At 43.6% G+C, this 18,884-nt stretch overlaps 1 pseudogene; it reads right to left on the reverse strand.

Moving 5' to 3' along the window:
- Positions 1 to 18,884, reverse strand: part of LOC146005808 (ATP-binding cassette sub-family B member 5-like) — a 44,983-nt pseudogene that overhangs the window by 15,054 nt on the left and 11,045 nt on the right.

Below are 18,884 nucleotides of genomic sequence, written 5' to 3' on the forward strand. Positions count from 1 at the left end.
ATGATGGTTTTCATGTATTTTATTCAGTGCATAATTGTTATTAATTTGGTAGCAGTTATTAATAGCAGTATCTGGTGGTGGTATGACCTCCCGATAGTCAGGATTCTGATGGTCATTAGTCCGACTTCGAAATCCCAACTGCTGGGACACCGACAGGGGGCGAGCACATCGGATCCCCTTGTGGGGTCGGTGGCTAGCTGCGCTTGCCACAGGTTCTATTCTTATGTTAGCATTCCCCCGGCGGACCCTTCATGCCTCAATCTGACACTAAGATGATATATCCAACCTTACAGTGTCCACACTTGAAATGCAAAGATTAGATTTAAGTGTGGAAAAAATATGAAGATAAAGGTGTGAGGAGGCCGCATTTGTGGAGTGTTCCTTACAATTTATATGAGCACATAGGAATCAAATAAATCTTGCACCAGTTCAGAGCTGCTGAATATCAAATCAAATCAAAACTCATCCTACAGTATACTGTAACCAAAACACATTTAGCAACTTGCATATTTATGTTACACTTTGATAACTGTGTAAAAGATTAAACATGCAAAACTGTGACAAGTAAAGAATACAATACCCCTGTCTTGTGTTAGTAAGCCCAGCCATAATTGAGCAGTACTAGCATCTAAAAAGAAAGAGGTGATTCTGAAGTCACACATTTTCTGTGCTCATTTTTAATGTAAGGACCACAATCAGACCTAGACAGACTGAGAGAAGTTCTAACTAAAGCTTAACTCTCCTTACTGTACATACATGATGGGCACTAGGACCCAGGCAGGTCTGTCCTCCAATCTGATGTGCTGCTGCACCATGTGACTGTAGCCATTACGCAGGTCAATGTTTCCCAACTTCGGTCTTCAAGTACCCCCAACAGTTCACATTTTCTAAGTCACCCAGCAGGTGCACTCATTACTTACTGTTACATTTTAAAAGATCCACAGTTGAAGCTATTCATTTCATTTTCAATTTTGTGTGGAGACTTGTGAAAAGAGAACCATTGGGGGTATTTGAGGACCGAGGTTGGTAACCACTGTAGATCCTTGGTCAGAAGTTTTAATAATCTATGGTGCACAGCAAGTATATTCTCCTTCATAGTGAAATTGCAGCTGTTTGCCTCTATTCTGGAGGCCAGTGATCCATCTCAACAGGTGAGTCTCACCTTATTGACTTGAGATATTAATCTCTAGCTCTGCACCTTGGGGCTGGAGGATTACATCCTGTTTGACATTATAAGGCTACTGTAGTTGCAGTGCTTGTAGATTGTAAGTTTGGGAGCAGGGCCTTCCTACCATTTTGACTGTAACTACCCAGTTTGTTTTATCCCTATTTCCAATTGTAAAGTGCAACGGAAATTGCTGCGCTGTATAAGAAACTGTTAATAAATAAATAAATTACCTGACTATGGGCCGGATTCAGCATGGATCGGTGAGTTCTTAAATCAAGCGATTATCGAATTACTGCACGTGCGTAATGTATAATCACGCATGAGGTTGAATAGCGACAGAAAATGCATATGGATCTTAAAACACAATCTGATTAATACCCCTTTCAGACAGAAAAAAAAGACCTGGTAATTTCCCGGCTCTGTCGACCCGGGTATTTTTTCTGTCTGAAAGGGTCAACACGGGTCTAAATTCCCTGGACGTTTTCTGGGACTGTCAAAAAAAATGAAGGTGCGCCCATGCGTTTTCAGGGTGAGTCTCTGACATCAGCACTGTCCTTGTTCAGCCTGTCTCTTTCCCAGATTAGTGGAAGCAGGAATTATGTATTGATTTTCTGAATGGATTTTCTAGTGGATAGCGATCACAATTAATTTGCAGATTTGCACGGGGTGTTTCCTCTTTCTGTTAGGCCGAAAGTCAACTGCAGCTTCTCTGATTTGCAATCCATGTCGAATTTGGCCCTATATATTAATCTACCTGTACCATTTTCCTTGCCACTATTTTTTTCTGTTAATGATATTAATACATTCATGACCAATACCATACTGTATATAGTTGTGACTTTATTTGTGAGAGTTAAGTTAGTTGTTATAATGTATAATAGGGTATTTTTGATAAGGGATACACCAGATTCTTTCATAATTAGTTTATGCATGTTACATGCTGTGCCCTGTGTGGGGCATAAAATGCACCAGGGTAAACCAAAGCATTTTACCAGTCAGTCAGCATAACTACAAAGGCTCCTCTCCTGTCAGACTGCAGATACTTACATCAGGCAGTGTCATAATGAAATCATAGGCATTGGCTTCCTTAGCTGCAGTTTCAATTTCTTCATCGGTCACATCTAGTCGGCCATATTGGATGTTCTTCTTAATGGTTGTTGCAAACAGGACCGGCTCCTGACTAACCACACCAATGAATTCTCTGAAATGTTGGACATTTAGAGATTGTATATCATGGCCATCAACCATTATCTGAAAAACAGGTTCAAACAGAAGACCAGTAACACATTGTAATCAATGGATGTTGAAATAAAAGGTTCCTTATAAGATAGATAGATAAAAGATATTTACCGCGCCCCCTTGTGGATCATACAGTCTCTGCAGGAGCTGCATTGTGGTGCTTTTACCGCATCCGCTTTGTCCAACCAGTGCCACGGTCTGACCAGATTTAACCTTTAGGTTAAGTCCTTTTAAAACCTTTTGTCAAGTGGAATATAAAAAGAAATATATCAGCAAATAATAAATTATACAATCCCTTGTAAAATGTAATTATGCTATGTTCCACCGCGGAATATATTTTAGTATTGTGTCTCCATTCCTTCCTAAATATTTCACATCTTCCTGTGATTTCACACATCTCTAGCCACTGAGAATTTTAAAATAAAGAACAGTGGCATTCCTTCCTTGGACGGGAGTACATGGCCTTTGCGTTATGTTCCTTCTTTTTCTTCATACATGGGAGAGAAGTTTTATCAGTACAAATAGCAGTGCTAATACCACTTCCCCTCCATAATGAACTTTCATACATTTCCCCCCTAGTTCTATGTAAATGACGGATGAAATGTTGCTTCTTCCTTCATACATTATTCTGGTGCACTACCGCAAAAATGGGGAAGAGGGTTCTGAGTACCCAGAAACCATCCTGACACAAGAGAGAAAGCAATCATAATATTACATAGCCCCGCCCCCTTGCAGCAATTTGACGCATATCACGAATCCAGGGGAGGGGGCAGAGTCAATAAAATGAGATTAAATTAGAATAGTGTCATTGTAACAGACCTGCAATTCCCGGCATTGTGCCGCAAGGGGTGGGGCTTTGTAATATTGCAACATTTTTAAACACCCCCACAGCAACCTCCTGTGTTTGCCCCAGTGGTGGGTACCCATGATCTGGTATGTTGGCCCAACAGGCAGACATATTGGCTGGGTATACATTTCCTAGTGTGCATCTAGCATTAGACCATTTTAGAGACTCTACATTGATTATTTGAGTGAACAAATTGATCAGTGACAGAATGAAACTGGAAACCATCACATGCCATCTCTTACCTGAACCTTTTGTCTTGATGGGTAACAAAAATGCACATTTTGGAATTCAATGTTTCCTTTTAAATGATCCGGCTTGTACCCCTCTGTTGAAAAGCTGTTTATTGTGGACGTCTACAGTTATAATGAAGATATTAGTAAAATGGTTAATAACAAAACAGTCCCCCGGACATAGGGCCTGATACATTGTTTTATGTTAATGCATTCACATCTGCAACTCCATACACAGATTCTGGTGGCAATTCAGATTTGCACGCTGTGGTCCGAATTCGCTCCCCCGGCTGATGGTAGAGGTCTATGCATGCGCCTGTGCAAACCTTCACAGCGAGCGCCTTCAGTGAATTTTTCATTTGCCGGGTCACTCGATACTTGAGTGACAGGCAGGGAGTGTACCGATGGCCTGCCCAGCATTTCCACAAAAACTGTGGGCACACCTATAGGAATGCTGGGCTGGCCCGTCAGATTGCAGATGTGCCCCTGCCTGCTCGGGGCGGGTGGCTTATGTCACATTACATCGGCGCCATCCCCCATATTACAGCCATCTCCGTGCAGGAAAAAAAGTATAGACTTACGAAGGGAGGAAAAATCATTCAATTAGTGAACGACCATCGAATGATTTTTCCTCCATGCGGCTGCATGTAGCCTGGGATTCAGGCGGCTGAGGGGATTACGTTAGACGGGGCAGCATTTACCGGATCAGGCCCTCTGTGTGAAGACATGCAAACGTCTCAGCTAGCAGTATCTGTAAGACAATTACCAACTGGCTTTGCTCATCTCAGGAACTACGTACAATGTCGTAAACCTTAACCAGCCTTTTGAGTAAACCTATGGTTATGCAGAATGGCCTGGTGTACTGTGACCCGGAGCCATCCTTAATGTGTTGAAGACTGCAGATGCAGGCAGTGACATAATCTTATAATGGCAGGGCTGCCATCAGAAATTGTGGGGCCCAGAACTGACAAAATCCTGGGCCACACCCCACCTTCCCCTACCAACCCCTGCCCCCCCACCGTGTATTAAAATTATTACAGTGGCAGCGGTTTCTCATGTCCACCGGCATCTGGCATGCTCAGCGCCCGCACTGTAAGCCGCGCAATGACATCACACCATGTGCGGCTTACAGTGTGAGCGCCTAGCATTCCAGCAGGAGGATTCAGCTGGGCCTGTGTAGTGGGGGAGGGCGGCTGCAGTGAACAGGGGTGCTGGCAGGCTGCTGCCCGGGCCCTACCCTCTGTCAGAGTGGCCGGGCCCGTTGCACCCATAGCACCCCCTGTCGGCGGCCCTGGATAACGGCCCTTACGCAACTGTGTTTTTGTATGGTCCCTTCCTGTCAATCTATGTGAATGAATCCTCAGTACAGTAATGGACTTTTATGTGTGTACTGTGTGACTAAGATAGTCTGCTGGTAATAGCACATCTGCAAAACATCGGCATAACATGCAACTATGAACCTGGCCAACAGCCCTTTCTTTTCCAAGTATGATATGATCCAGATGCGATTTATCATGTATTAATCAACATAGTTTTTGGTACCCAGATTAGAACCAGATTTGCAGATATCGATGTTAATGAAAGTGAGACTTTGAATATCAAATAATTTTCCAATATATCACTTTAACCTAAAACACAATGTGATCCATATATAAATATATAATTTGAAACATTTAAATTTATATATGTTCATTTTACCAAGCCATGGTGAAGTTAAGGCTACATACACCTGGGGGTATATATGATAGGTTCCGAGTTGCTGGAGGTCTGGGATTTCGTCAGAGTATAGCCATAGATTTAAAGGGGCAATCATTTACAAGGCAAAACCAACCTGAAATTCCAGCAACTTGGATATATACACCCTTGCAGGGGTGGATCCAGGATAAAATGACAGGGGGGGCACCATGATAAAAGAGGGTTTAGGTGGGGGAGGGGCGGTGTTAGTGGTGCCAGTGTACATGCTAAGAGAGCGGCAGAGAGAGGGTGGGCATGGGATTGAAAATAGGCCCTGGCATTTAAAATACGCAGACCCACCATGACGACAAAAGCGAAGGAAGTAGTTGTGTGCGCGCCGAAGGCGCGCTCCAGAAAAGGGGATGTGGCCACTCAACAGGGGGCGTGTCCTTGAGTGTAGTGTACAACACCATATACAACTTCTACACATTATGCAACAAAATACTAGACTCCATTATACTTGCCCCTTACACATGATGCCAAATGGAATGAGCTAAAATTCACATAATGCGACATGGATTGAGCCAAAATTCACAAAATGCGAAATGGATTGTGTCAAAATTCACATAATGCCACACAGATTGAGCCAAATTCAAAAAATGCCATACGGATTGAGCCAAAATTCACATAATGCCACACGGATTGAGCCAAAATTCACATAATGCCACACGGATTGAGACAAAATTCACATAATGCCACACGGATTGAGACAATTTCACATAATGACACACGGATTGAGACAAAATTCACATAATGCCACATGGATTGAGCCAAAATTCACATAATGCCACACGGATTGAGCCAGAATTCACATAATGCCACACAGATTAAGCCAAAATTCACAATGCGCTTCATAAACAGGGACATTGTTCACCAAAGGCGTGCATTAAACATTTACACCATAATGTCCATTACACGTTAAGTTACACGCCATTATGTCCATTATGTATTATGCCAAACACAATAATGCCTATTAAAAATTATGCTACATAAGTGCAACTTATCTACATGCTCATTGCCAAGCGTTCCATGCTTGTTGCCATGTGGGATTACATGCTCATTGCAAAGGGGGAATACATGCTTGCGGTAAATGGGGGACAGCCGCCGCCAGGCAGAAGTGATAGCCACTGACAGTGGCAGAGCCTGGCTGTATTCAGATCACTGCAGGTCCCGGCTATTTGAAATCATACCCCTTTCGCACCAGAAAATGCATTCCCAGGTTGGCCCCTTTTACACCAGCCTAGTCCCTGCATTTTCTGGTGTGAGGGGGAGAGAAAACAACCCCCCACCCTCTTTAACTAGTTATCTCATTTAACCGGCTATATCTCTGGTACCAACTGACCCATTTACATGAGACAAGTATCATATTGAAGAACTTTTGAGTGGGCTTTGAATGATGTTGGTCCAGTGAAACTGGAACGTTTGGTTCCAGAGTAATATGCCCTCAAAGAATATGAACAGACATGAAATTACATTTAAAAAAAAAAAAAAATCAGTTTACATGCAATATCTCTGGAAATGATTGACCGATATGGACCAGCCTGGTATCATATTAAAGGCCCAGCGATTTGAAATTGAATGAGATCAACCACAATTAATGGGTCCCATATTATCCTATGGGGAAAAACGTTATAGCTTTGCCAGGCGATATCTCCGGTTCCCAGGGGGCTAGAGACACGGGGCTGGGCTCGTTGGAAAGCCCTGGTCCTCAGGGGGGGGGGGGGGGGGGGGGCATGTGCCCGGGTGCCCCCCCCCTGAATCCTCCAGTGCACCCTTGTGCAGAGAAGTGCAAGTAAGGAAGTTTTCTTTGCAATAGGGAATGCAGTAGACTGTTATTTCCAGACATCTGCGAGATCCCAGCTAGTCTGCCTGATATTTCAAAGTGAAAATAATTTAAAAGGCAAATCCAACCTGGTTATCGCACTTCAGGCAAACTCACCAGGAGATGCTGATGTATGGAAGTCCCAATCTACATTTACCCCTATGTCTTACCTGATCAATGATATCAAATATGTTGTAAGCAGCTCCTCTTGCCACAGAAAACGCCTCAAAGTGAGAAGCCCCCTGGCCTATGCAATAGCTGCTCAGGACTACACTGAAAAAGACCTGTAGGTGCAGAAACAAAGTGACCAATGACGGTAAAAAGGAATTACAACATTTCACTGAATAAAAACTGTTCATTATGCATGGTTCTTTATGTTCCACAATATGAAAATAAATGACAGCTCAGATTTTATATATATAAAAAAAAATCCAGCAAAAAACACAATCCCATCCTCAAGGCAGCTGACATAAATACAGAATGTATGCATGAGTGTGTGTGACAAAGATCACATAGACGAGGTAAAAGTACAAACTATACCTTTATTTTTTCCCACAGCAATCTAGACAATCACATGGAAATCAGCAAGCAGTATACAAGTTGGTACGGAACCCCAATGGCCCTTACCATCGATCATACCCCCAGCCTATCATGTGGGCAGCTAGTCCGCCCTCAGAAGCATTGAACTTGTCCACAGAAACCAATTTTAAAGGCAGCTCACAGGTGTTACCAATCAACTGTATTGCAGCTGATTCCCGAGCTGCAACCAAATCAGGACTGGATCCATGTTTAACGGTTGTAGTGTGCTAAACAGAGAAATCCTCCTAACCCTGTCACAATATATTTATACTGTAAGAGATAATTATAATGTATACATTTCATTGCATTTGTTTTTACAATTATTAAATTTAAATGTTGTTAAACTTACCACAAGAGTTTTCCCAATGGTATAGCCTTCACCTCCCAGTATTAATGTTGTACCATACCAAAATCCAAGAGCATAGGTGGCGTATATAAAAAAATACATAAAGCCGACAGCTATCTGGGAAGTTATAGCCTTCCTTATCCCAATTGCTTTGGCCTCTCCCAAATTGTTTGAGTACCTGAAAATATAAAAACGTTCCAATGTTAGAAGAGTGTAACACTTAAGGCTGTCCCATTACCATTACTGATTAGTAACCATGGTTTCTATTTGACGGTCAGTTGTTTACCATTAATGCTAGATGGGTGATGTTTTTCTGCTATACTGTATGACAATGTTTTTTAAAGTAGCGCTAAGCCACATCCCCTGCCCTCATTGGCTTGCCACATTCCCTTGACCCACGGAATTGGTGTCCATCAATGGTTTTTTGTCAATGGTTTTCCTGCCATTGATGTGAACTAACCCATTGGATGGCCATCCTTGTCATACTAACAAGCAAAAAACCTTTTTATTTCTTTCTCTTGTCCTCCGAATGCCACCACTGTCCGTATTGAGGAGAGGACTTCTTCAGCCACGGCTCCGGCTTTTGCATAAGCTGTGAGCTCCTTGCTTGTCAGTGATACCACCATCTAAGGGATTGCAGTAATTTATCATGGTATGACTAGTGTGAATTTGAGGATATAGATAACAAGGAACACATATAAGCTGATTTCTAAATATGTTTAATATGCATGTCTATCTACTCGATAAAACGTTTGTCACAACACACATTTTCTGTAAGTACAATGTTTCACTGACAGACCTTTAGTTAATAAAAACAATGTGAAAGCTGCTCAATCAAGCACTAGTAATGCCCCTCAGGTGCTGCAAGGGAGGGGGATTTAACCCAAAATAGAAAGTAATTCAGTGATCTAAAGATGCCCACACACTAGAAAGATCTGTGATCTTAAGATGTGCTCATAAATTAGCCTTCAAATCTTTTGTCCGTCCTGGACAAAAGATTCCAGGCAAGCGCACATCTTTACCAAAGATTTTTCTTAAGATCCCATGTGCGTTCCTATGGATCTTTTGTTAAATCTTCTGATCTTTCATGCAGCATGTAAGATCAGAAGATTTAGCAAAAGATCCACGGTAGAGCGCATAGGACCGATATCAACCAATTTTGGGCCGATTATTGGTAAACATCAGATGATAAATCGGCCGATTTATTGGAAATTGGCCAATCGGCAAAAAATCCTGAAAATACGATCATTCTTATTTGTTTTCATGGCACATTTGTATTTGTATTTACAAATATGAATGTATACACCATCGAAGACCACGAATAGGAATCGCCATTCAAAAGAATGGTGATTCCTAATTTACTAAGCGGCGGTATTTTCAATACGGCCACTAATTACAGGCAATTAGCAGGATAAGGCCGCCAATTGCTGGCCAAATACGCCAGGAGAATATACTTAATTTTCCCGGCGAATTTGGCAGAAGCTTCCGTGTAAAAAAAAAAAAAATAATGAAATAATTTTTGAAAAATGGCATGCCCCCCCCCCCAGCCGAAATCAGCACCGTCAGTCCTGGTTTAAAAAAAAATCATGGAACAAAACAACTTGGTGTTCCCTGTATTTATCCTGGTCCCCAAAATACAGGGGGCAAAATTAGTAGGGGTCCCCCCATATTTTGAGAACCAGCCCCAACCCACCAGCAGGGTAATGCCACAGCCGGAGGGAGACTTTTCATACAAAGCATTCAGTCAGCCTGGGCAGGGGTCCCCCCCTCCAGAACTAACCTGCGCAGGCTGAAGCCTGGCACTGTCCCCGGTACCCCTGGGCTGTGGGTACTGGGCTGATAAATGGTGTAAAAATAGAAATTACCATTGGGTTTTGTTGTGGAACTATGAGTCCCAGCAAGCCTGGAATGCATACTGGGACTTGGAGAATGAACCACAAGACCCAGTGTGCGGCCCATTAATGGTCTTGCTGGGACTCTTAGTTAAACAGCAAAACCAATAGTAAAACAAAATCACACTGAAACCCAAGAAAAATAAAGCTTTATTACATACAAAGCCCACACAGTGGCGCCTAGCAGCCAATCAGGAGCTGCTAGGCCGCAAGCCAGGCAATAGTGGCATTCGGGTGGAGGAGCTGCCGGAGGTAAACAAACAACCTCCAGCTGCTCCTTCATAGTCCAGCTTGTTTCTGGTGTTTGCTGTTTATTTTTTTGCCAAGTCCCTGGATGATATATCTCTTCTTAAGAATTTTATTAATATTGTTAATTCTAGAACCCTCTGTAATCCTCTTAGACTTTAAACATTAAATAAGAATAGCATTTTACATAAAAATGTCACAGTCATTACCTTGGAGCATATGGCTGTTGAAATAGCTACAAGAGGACTGGTGGCCATGATGACCAGTGCAAGTTTCCAACCTGTGTACAGTGCAATCACTAGTCCTGCCACAAATGTTGAACAATTCTGTACAAGATGGCCGACTTTATCTCCTATTCCATCATTGATTTTATTGACATCTCTAGCAGAAATAAAGCACAACCAATAACAGTAATTGTAAGATCATGTATAAATTAAGAATAAAAGTTCTAGGTGGACAAAGTTAGACCACACTTTAGGTCTCTTACTCTGTAAGACGAGTGTTGAGTTCTCCAGATTTGGTGACATCAAACCAGCTCATTTCTTGGGATAATACTGAATGGAAAAACAGTTTCCTCATTTTCCGTGTCTGTCTGGCAGCAGCTAGAACCCACAGAGAAACCTGGAAGTATCCAAAGATGATAACAGCAGCTCCTATTCCCACATAGTACAAGGAAAACCTGGGGAGAGATGTTACAACCTCTTAATAATCCATAATAACAAAATAGGAAAGCGATGCAGAAATTTAAAGAATACATAACTTAAGGCTCGCATACACTAGTCCATTTGACCAGATCGGGACGTATTGGGCCGAGACATCAGCCCAAATCAGATGTGTTTGACACCTGATCCGATCCGATGCGCGGTCCGAACCGGAGATCTTACATGCTGCACATCAAATCTTATGTGCAGCAGTTAGCGGCACATCGTAGGTACTTTTTAGCACCATCAATATATCGCATCCGATGCGGGGGGACTCCGAGAGCTGGGTGGAGGGAGCCAAGTGGGGGTATGCCGGGCAAGGGGACGCAGAGAGCCGGGGGCGGGTGAATTTAAAAAAAAAACATACAAATTAATAGGCAGCCACTGATTGGCTGAGAGAGCTCTCTTAGCCAATCAGTGGCTGCCCGTACATTTGTATGGGTTTATTTTAGTATCATGCAGCCGGCTCCCTCAGGGTCCCCCCATCCAGCTCCCGGTTCCCTCCACCTGCAGCTCCCAGGGCGTATTACAGTACATGTAATAAATCGCATGCAGTTTATCACATGTAACAAATGGCACATCAAGTGCCTAATCATATGTGAGCCCTCCCGGGAGCTGCCGGTGAAATCAGGGCCGTCTTGTCCTTTGGAAAAGTGGGCCTAATATATGGGGGCCTTTAGGCCGGGATGCGGTCATTTGGTCTACTGCATTATGGTCGACAGTCATTAGGTCGAATCCATTAGGTCGACATGCTAAAAGGTCGACATGACTCTAGGTCGACATGGGAAAAGGTCGACATGATTCTAGTTCGAAAGGTCATTAGTTCGACAGGTCATTAGTTCGACAAGGTCATTAGTTCGACATTGTCTATGTCGACATTCACAAGGTCGACATGGAGTTTTTCACTGTTTGAGCCAACATGTGCCGACAGGCGGTATTTCATGCCCTACCATCCACTAGGGCGTGGTGGGAGAATAAAATAGTGTGCCGAGCGTAGCGAGGCACCATGCCCGACACATAGCGAGCGCAGCGAGCGATGCGAGGGGATGCAGTGCACTTTAAACTGTGTCCATGTCGACTGTGTTGACATTCAGGTAAAAAAACAGTGAAAAACCCCATGTCGACCTTGTGAATGTCGACATAGACAATGTCGAACTAATGACCTGTCAAACTAATGACCTTTCGACCTAGAATCATGTCGACCTTTTCCCATGTCGACCTAGAGTCATGTCGACCTTTTAGCATGTCGACCTAATGGATTCGACCTAATGACTTTCGACCATAATGCAATAGACCAAATGATCCCAACCCTTTAGGCCTTACACAGCCATGTGTTAGCAATATTAAACTTACAGAGTCATCTGCTCAGACAGGGGTTTGAACTGAAGACATTCAGCTGTTTATAAATAAAAAAAGGAAAAGTTACTGTTTTGTTTCAATGTAGATTTCATTACGTAGATTTTTGTTTTGACATGTATTTTTTTTTTCAATAAAATATTATTTTGGTGAAAAACAAAAAACAAATATGTACTGTGGGTACAGTTAAGGGGTATACACATGGTGCGATTCTGGCTATAGATCATTTTGACTATTCGATTTCCCCATGAACTGCATGGAGCCGATTTTGGCTACATGCACTTGTGATGATGACTATGATATGGTCTATGACCAAATACACTGTATGCGACATAGACAAAATTGCTTTGCCTGCACAGTCTATTTTTCATAGCGATACCGACCATGCGGGGCGGCGCATCAGTATCCCAAACAGGGTAAAAGCTGTGCGATTTTGTCTAACTTTTCTTACGATTTTAACCTTATAGTCAAAATTGCAAAGCCAAAATTGCAATGTGTGTACCCAACTTTACTGTGTGTATTTTGAGTTGCATGTACTGTACCTTAAGATATTTGAAACTCAAACCACTATGTGATGGCCTGATTCTGAGTCAAAGGCTCATGGAAATGTCAATGCAGCTTGCGGGTTTTAGTGAGGCCAAAACTAGGGGTGGCATGCTCAACCACCACCCCTGCATCTGGATAACAGGTTTCCACAGCCAGAATTACTACTGCAGTACCTCCAGGCAGGGCCTGGGGAACCGGAGATATCTGACTTGCTATTCGCAGTCAGATATTTCAGGTTATGTCTGACTTACAGTTTTTCTGAGGATACTGTATATTCCAAAAGCTGGGACTCTTCCCCTTTGATGGACACTAGGAGCTTGTCTCTACTATGCCCAGAACCAGAGATATCAGTCTTCCAGCAGCTGGTTACTGCTCCAGCTCCACACACCTGGTATGTAGTTTTATATTCTCGTTGGCGGATTGCTTTGCCTCCTAAACTCTGATCCCCTAGTCCCCAGTACCATTTGGTAGGTGGGATTCTTTAGTTTTTAATTCCATTAAAAGCTAAGAAATTTAGTTCCGGGAACTGGAGATACAGTATCTGCTGTCAAGCAAGCTGTCCTCCCACCAGAAAATTATGAATAATAAGCCCACGCCACTGTACACCCCTCCTCTGCGTATTAAACATCCTCTACCACCCTGGAAGTTATGTATCAGGGCACCTTCATTCAGCCCAATGCCCCCTTCTCCCACCATCTGTGCAGTAAAGGGGTAATTAGTGGAAATTACTGATTCAGGCCCTACATGCTGAGCGGTTGATATAATACCCCCTACCACGCGCGGGGCATCAAAGCTTCTTCTCAAAGCACCCCCACCCCTACCGCTGGAGGATAGGTAGGGGCCCCAATACATTGCTATGTGTATATATTTATTATTATTATTATTTATATACATTTGGTCTATCTGTAATACTTTAACTGACCCGGCATATACTGGGTCACCTAAGTGTCCATCTCCGTGCTTTGCTCCGCCCCTCTCTGGAAACCCCCTGCTGAAAATCCTGCGTTTGCCCGTGCAGTGATATAGATATATATGTTGGTAATGGGATGGTAGGTGTACAGTTAATATGTATAAAGGTACAAAAGGTCAATATGGTCATTAGTTCAATAAGTAAAGGTCATTGTCTAAGTTTGACAGGTACGAAAAGGTCAACAGGTGCAAATACTTCTACTCACATATAAAGCTATTAACCTGAGTACACCAGCATATGTCTCGTTACTTATCTCAAAATATCTCCCATCTCAACCACTCTGCTCTGCACAAGCTCTGCGTCTCTCTTCTGCACGGATCACTAGCTCCTATTCACTATGACAGGACTTTCATCAGGCTGCTCCCACCCTATGGAATGCCCTTCCATGCACAATAAGACTCTCCACTAGCCTCCAAACTTTCAAGCGTTCCCTGAAAACTCACCTCTTCAGGCAAGCCTATCATATTTATACACAGTACCACACGCATAACCCTCTGAGGCACTTATGTATTATATAGCTTCCCTTCTGGACTTGTAACTTGGTGGGACTGCTATGCTATTACTGGTGCCTGTCCTTGTGTTTCCCTCCCATGACCCTGCAAGGCCATCTTACCTTCATGTCTGTCTGTTATTACCCAATTTGTTTTATAATTGTCTACAATTGTAAAGCGCAACGGAATCTGCTGCGCTATATAAGAAACTGTAAATAAATAAATTAATATAAATACAGGTTCAACATGACAATGGTCAACAAACATATGGCCAATATATTTTTTAAATGTTTTTGAACTTTTATATAATTCTACTAACCACGATAGAGAATAGTACCCTGAGCCAAGCGCTGTGGTTGTGGACAAAGGAACCAGGTCTGAAGTGTGGCAAATTAAGCTGTACACTTTTTCCCCAAAAAGTTTTTTGTGTACTATTTTCATGTCAACCTTTTTTCAGTCTTCTCTTTTCATGTTGACCTTTTTATCCTGTTGACCTTTTACACCACTCATGGATTATAATAATATTAACCCTGTGAGTGCCAATGTTGCTGTGAGAGATGTGTAAAATATCTGCTAAAAATTTAAAATGCCAGCGTCGTTCACAGCAACTGTTTTTTTTATTTTTGCATTTTGGGGGGCTCAATATTTAACTAAATTTCAAATAATTGACTTCAGATCATTTGTCGACAATAACTAAGGTGATTCATATTCCTCGACTATGGCCCTGGCATTTTTAGCCGATATTTTGCGCATCTCTCACGGCAACATTAGCACTCAAAGGGTTAAGAGCCTCCATGCCCATGGTTTTCCTATCAGAGGAATAATAAACAGTTTCTTTAACCCCTTGAGTGGTATGCCCGCAGCGGGCTGTCCCGGAAAATTTCCAGGCATACCACCAATAGGAAATAGGTGAGCACCAGTGGTGTCCAGGTGTGCACCACTGGCGCAGCACCTCTAGAGCCCCCCTCCCCAATCACTACCCAAACCCCCCATCACCTGTGCTCCGGTGATCACATGCCGGAGCTCTTCTAATACTGCTCCCCCCCTACCACTTCTGCCTGCCGCCATGATTGCTTTTGGTAGCAGTGACGTCAGCGGCAGGCTCGGGGATGTTTGGGGCGGCTCGGGCACCCAAGTCCTCCCGAGCCGCCGCGAACATCCCCCAGCCTGCCGCCGACGTCACTGCTCAATGTGACAGAGGCAGCGGCGGAGACACAAGCGGTGGCAGGAAAGCTCCGGCGTACTAACGCCGGAACAGAGCTGAGGTGAGGGTAGGGTGGGCTGGTAGGCTTCCACTGTGATTGGTTTTGCTGGGGCAGGACAAACCTGCCCTGGCAGGTTTGTCCTGCCCCAGTAAAACCTACCACTCAAGGAGTTAATATTCAGAAATTATAATTTCACTGTTATAACAAATGTAGCAAATCTGGCAATAGTAAAAGCGTATGATAGATTCTTCTTACATGTATTTTGGAGGGATGAGTTATAACACACTATGCTGTCAGCCATGTCCCCTAACACAATGAGCATTATAGGGTGGCAGACTCCATTCACCATTGCTCCAAGGAATCCAACACTCATGTAGAATATATCCAGCCCATCTGCAAATCGAAACTATCAACAACAGAAGAGAAAATAATGAACTCAAAGTGTATGTAGCAACGTGTCACTTTACACTGTCCAACCTGCGGCCCTCCAGCTGTTGTGAAACAACACATCCCAGCCATAGACGTGCGCAGCCCATTTTATTAGGGGGTGCCCCGTATAAGGGGTGTGTCTAGCAACACCTATTGGGCGTGTCTAGCATTGCCCATTGGGTGTGTCTAACACTGCTAATCATGCATGTTTACCATCATCTATTGGTACTCGCTAAAATATAAATTTCTCTCAGCCAGAACATAATCTCCGGCCTATTTCAGTTTTAATATTCTTATTACTCTGTATAACAGTACATGCATATAAAGTAAAAAAAAAAATATATGGATTATGCAGGTATGTAGTGATATGACAACGGTCTAGTACAATTAACAATGCAAAACACACAATTGATTGATGTGCACTAATTTTAATGGAATACAGGTCTAAAAAGCAAAAGACTTTGGTAAAATGACTGGTATTGCTAGCGGCAGGGAGTTGTTCATAAGGGTGGGCACAGCATTTGGGGGTGCCTGTGCACCCCTAACACTCAATGATCCCAGCATGCCTTGCCATAGTTTTAGCATTCCCTAAAAGCAAAACTGTTGCAGGGCATGATGGGACTTGTAGTTTCACAACAGCTGAAGGGCCATAGGTTGGATGTGCCTGCTTTACACTCTGCAACGTGCAGTATCTTAGCTACACAATCAGCAGGGTACCCTTATTTGGGGCGGATTGATCACTTGAGCAAACATCAGGTCATGTTTGTATTCCATTTTTTTAAACACCCCCCCCCCCTGTACTATTTATACTAGAGGCATAAACTGCGCTGCCAAAAGTGTCCATGGGCAAATAACTGGGAGGATGCATGGACAAATCTGGAGAGGCATGACCATACGTACTCCTCCCAAAAAATGTAGGTGGCTGCACATGTCCAGCTCAGCAGTGCTGTAAAGGTGGACAACTCTCCCCATAGCAAGCCCCGCCTCCCCCCAACAAGCAAGGGCTGAGTGAACAGCATTGTATGCCACAGGCAAAGCAAAGCACTGTGGCCACTAACCATCCATTAACAGGAACCAATTTAAATAAAATCCTACGCCATCTCCCCACATGCTTCCATACAGTGTCAGCACTTTGATTTGTGGATAGCTCCAGCCATCTACCAATCAGCATGTTGGCAGCCATTCACTAACTGCAGTGTGGGAGACAGGTAGAGAACCCTGCCTGGCTGTTCTGATTGTGTAGCCACCACCTATCATTGCTTGAGACCCCATTCAGACAGATGGCAGGACCTGGATTATTTATAGGGGTACTTGTTTAGTTTCAGGAAACTAAACAATGGTTAATATCCCCACTATCCACATCATAGCCCCAGTATCCACGTTGGTGTGAAGTTGATTGTATAAAGTGTGGATACGCTGCGCTCGCCACACTTTATAAAATAAACTCCATGCCGACGTGGATACTGGGGGTATGGCGTGGATAGTGGCGATAGGACGTGGATAGTGGGGGAAATGTGTGTGTGTTGTACGTTATACTTACCCTCCTCCGGCCCAGCCACCGTGTCCATTGGGTCCCCGTGATCCACCAATGGGTCCCACTCCTCCGGCAGTCACTCCCTGGCGCCATCATTCAGTACCCCTCCTCCAGCACTGGCAGCGGACACTGTACGCAAATAGCATAGTGCCACTGGGGGAGCAGGGACACCATGTGATGCTCCCCCAGCGGCAATGCGCTGAATTACATACATTGCTGGCGCCGGGGAGTGACTGGAGGAGGGGGACTGAAAGCTGCCGCCCGTGACCATCACCCGCGGGGATCAGTAAGTATCAAATGAAAACCCACCACCCTGCTTCCATCTTCCCTGCTCCCAGTGTGGTTTCACGGCGGAGTCTACTACGCTGACTACGCTGACAACGTAGCTTAGGCTGCGTTGTCAGCGTAGCATAGAGCTTCCGCCGTGAAACTAAACCTTTCTGGGCCAGTGACATAACCGCATACAGTACATGTGCTGGAGAGGAGATCATCAAGTGCTGGCTCTTCCTATCAGGGGCATTTTAAGAAAGGAGGAGGCCCATATGCAGCCTCGTCCATCTGTACCCCCTCCTTACTGCTGCCAGTAACACAACACTTGAGAGTCTGAACAAGAAAGACCCTACTGTGCATGCACAGATATTCAGAATAATGGCACAGCAGGGCTCTCCACAGCACTTCTGTCAGTGTTGTGGGACTCTGTAGAGGTAAGTATAACAATGGGTGCAGCGTGCTCAGTGTGGGCCCATGTGTACCAAAGACTCTGCACCCATTATAATATGCCACTGCTTAATATGCTGTAGACGGGTCCAGGGTCACATCCATCAAGGATTCCCATTTACACTCCGACCCAGGACCAACCCTGGAAACTATCCAGTTTGAATTCCCAGATTAACCCTTTTCCCCTGAGCCACTCACTAACCTGGGTTTTCGGGCAAGTGGAAAAGGGGTATGAGTAATACCTTATCAAAGCTCTATAAAACACATAGATATTTTTTGCCAGTTAATTTCTGCTGTTATCTACTCCCTGGAGAAGAGACTTTGCCTTGAACCTAGGGATGTCCATCGGTGTGGTTACCATCGATCGCAATATTGCAAGAAGCCATTGATAGTTACAAACCATCAACCGATGATCATTCATGTTTATTGACTGGATCAGAACCTAGAGGCGGGGCTTCACAAGTGTCAGGGGCAGAGCTATGCTCCTTGAAAAAAAATAATATAAAATTATTCTGTGCCATCGGTTGAGATAAACCATCTGGTTCTCCCTCATCTCTGTATTCAACATCAACTAAAAACTATTAGCGATGGTCGATGGTCATCCCAACTTGTTCCTGGATTTGCTTATTCAGTGCTCATTATCATGACTTGGTTTTCTGTCCCTTGCATTCATTTCTGCTTCAGTATTGGATTGTCTATTACTCTATCTTATCCTGCACACACGTTATATATCTCTGCATTTCTGCACTATGCATTATTTTTCTCTAGCTTTATCGAGTAAACTTTTTTTTTTTAACTGTTCTTTCGGAGCTTATATTTTCTTGATTACTGA

The sequence above is a fragment of the Crinia signifera genome, chromosome 5, assembly GCF_055691185.1.
Source record: "Crinia signifera chromosome 5, ASM5569118v1, whole genome shotgun sequence".
Classification (NCBI taxonomy): domain Eukaryota; kingdom Metazoa; phylum Chordata; class Amphibia; order Anura; family Myobatrachidae; genus Crinia; species Crinia signifera.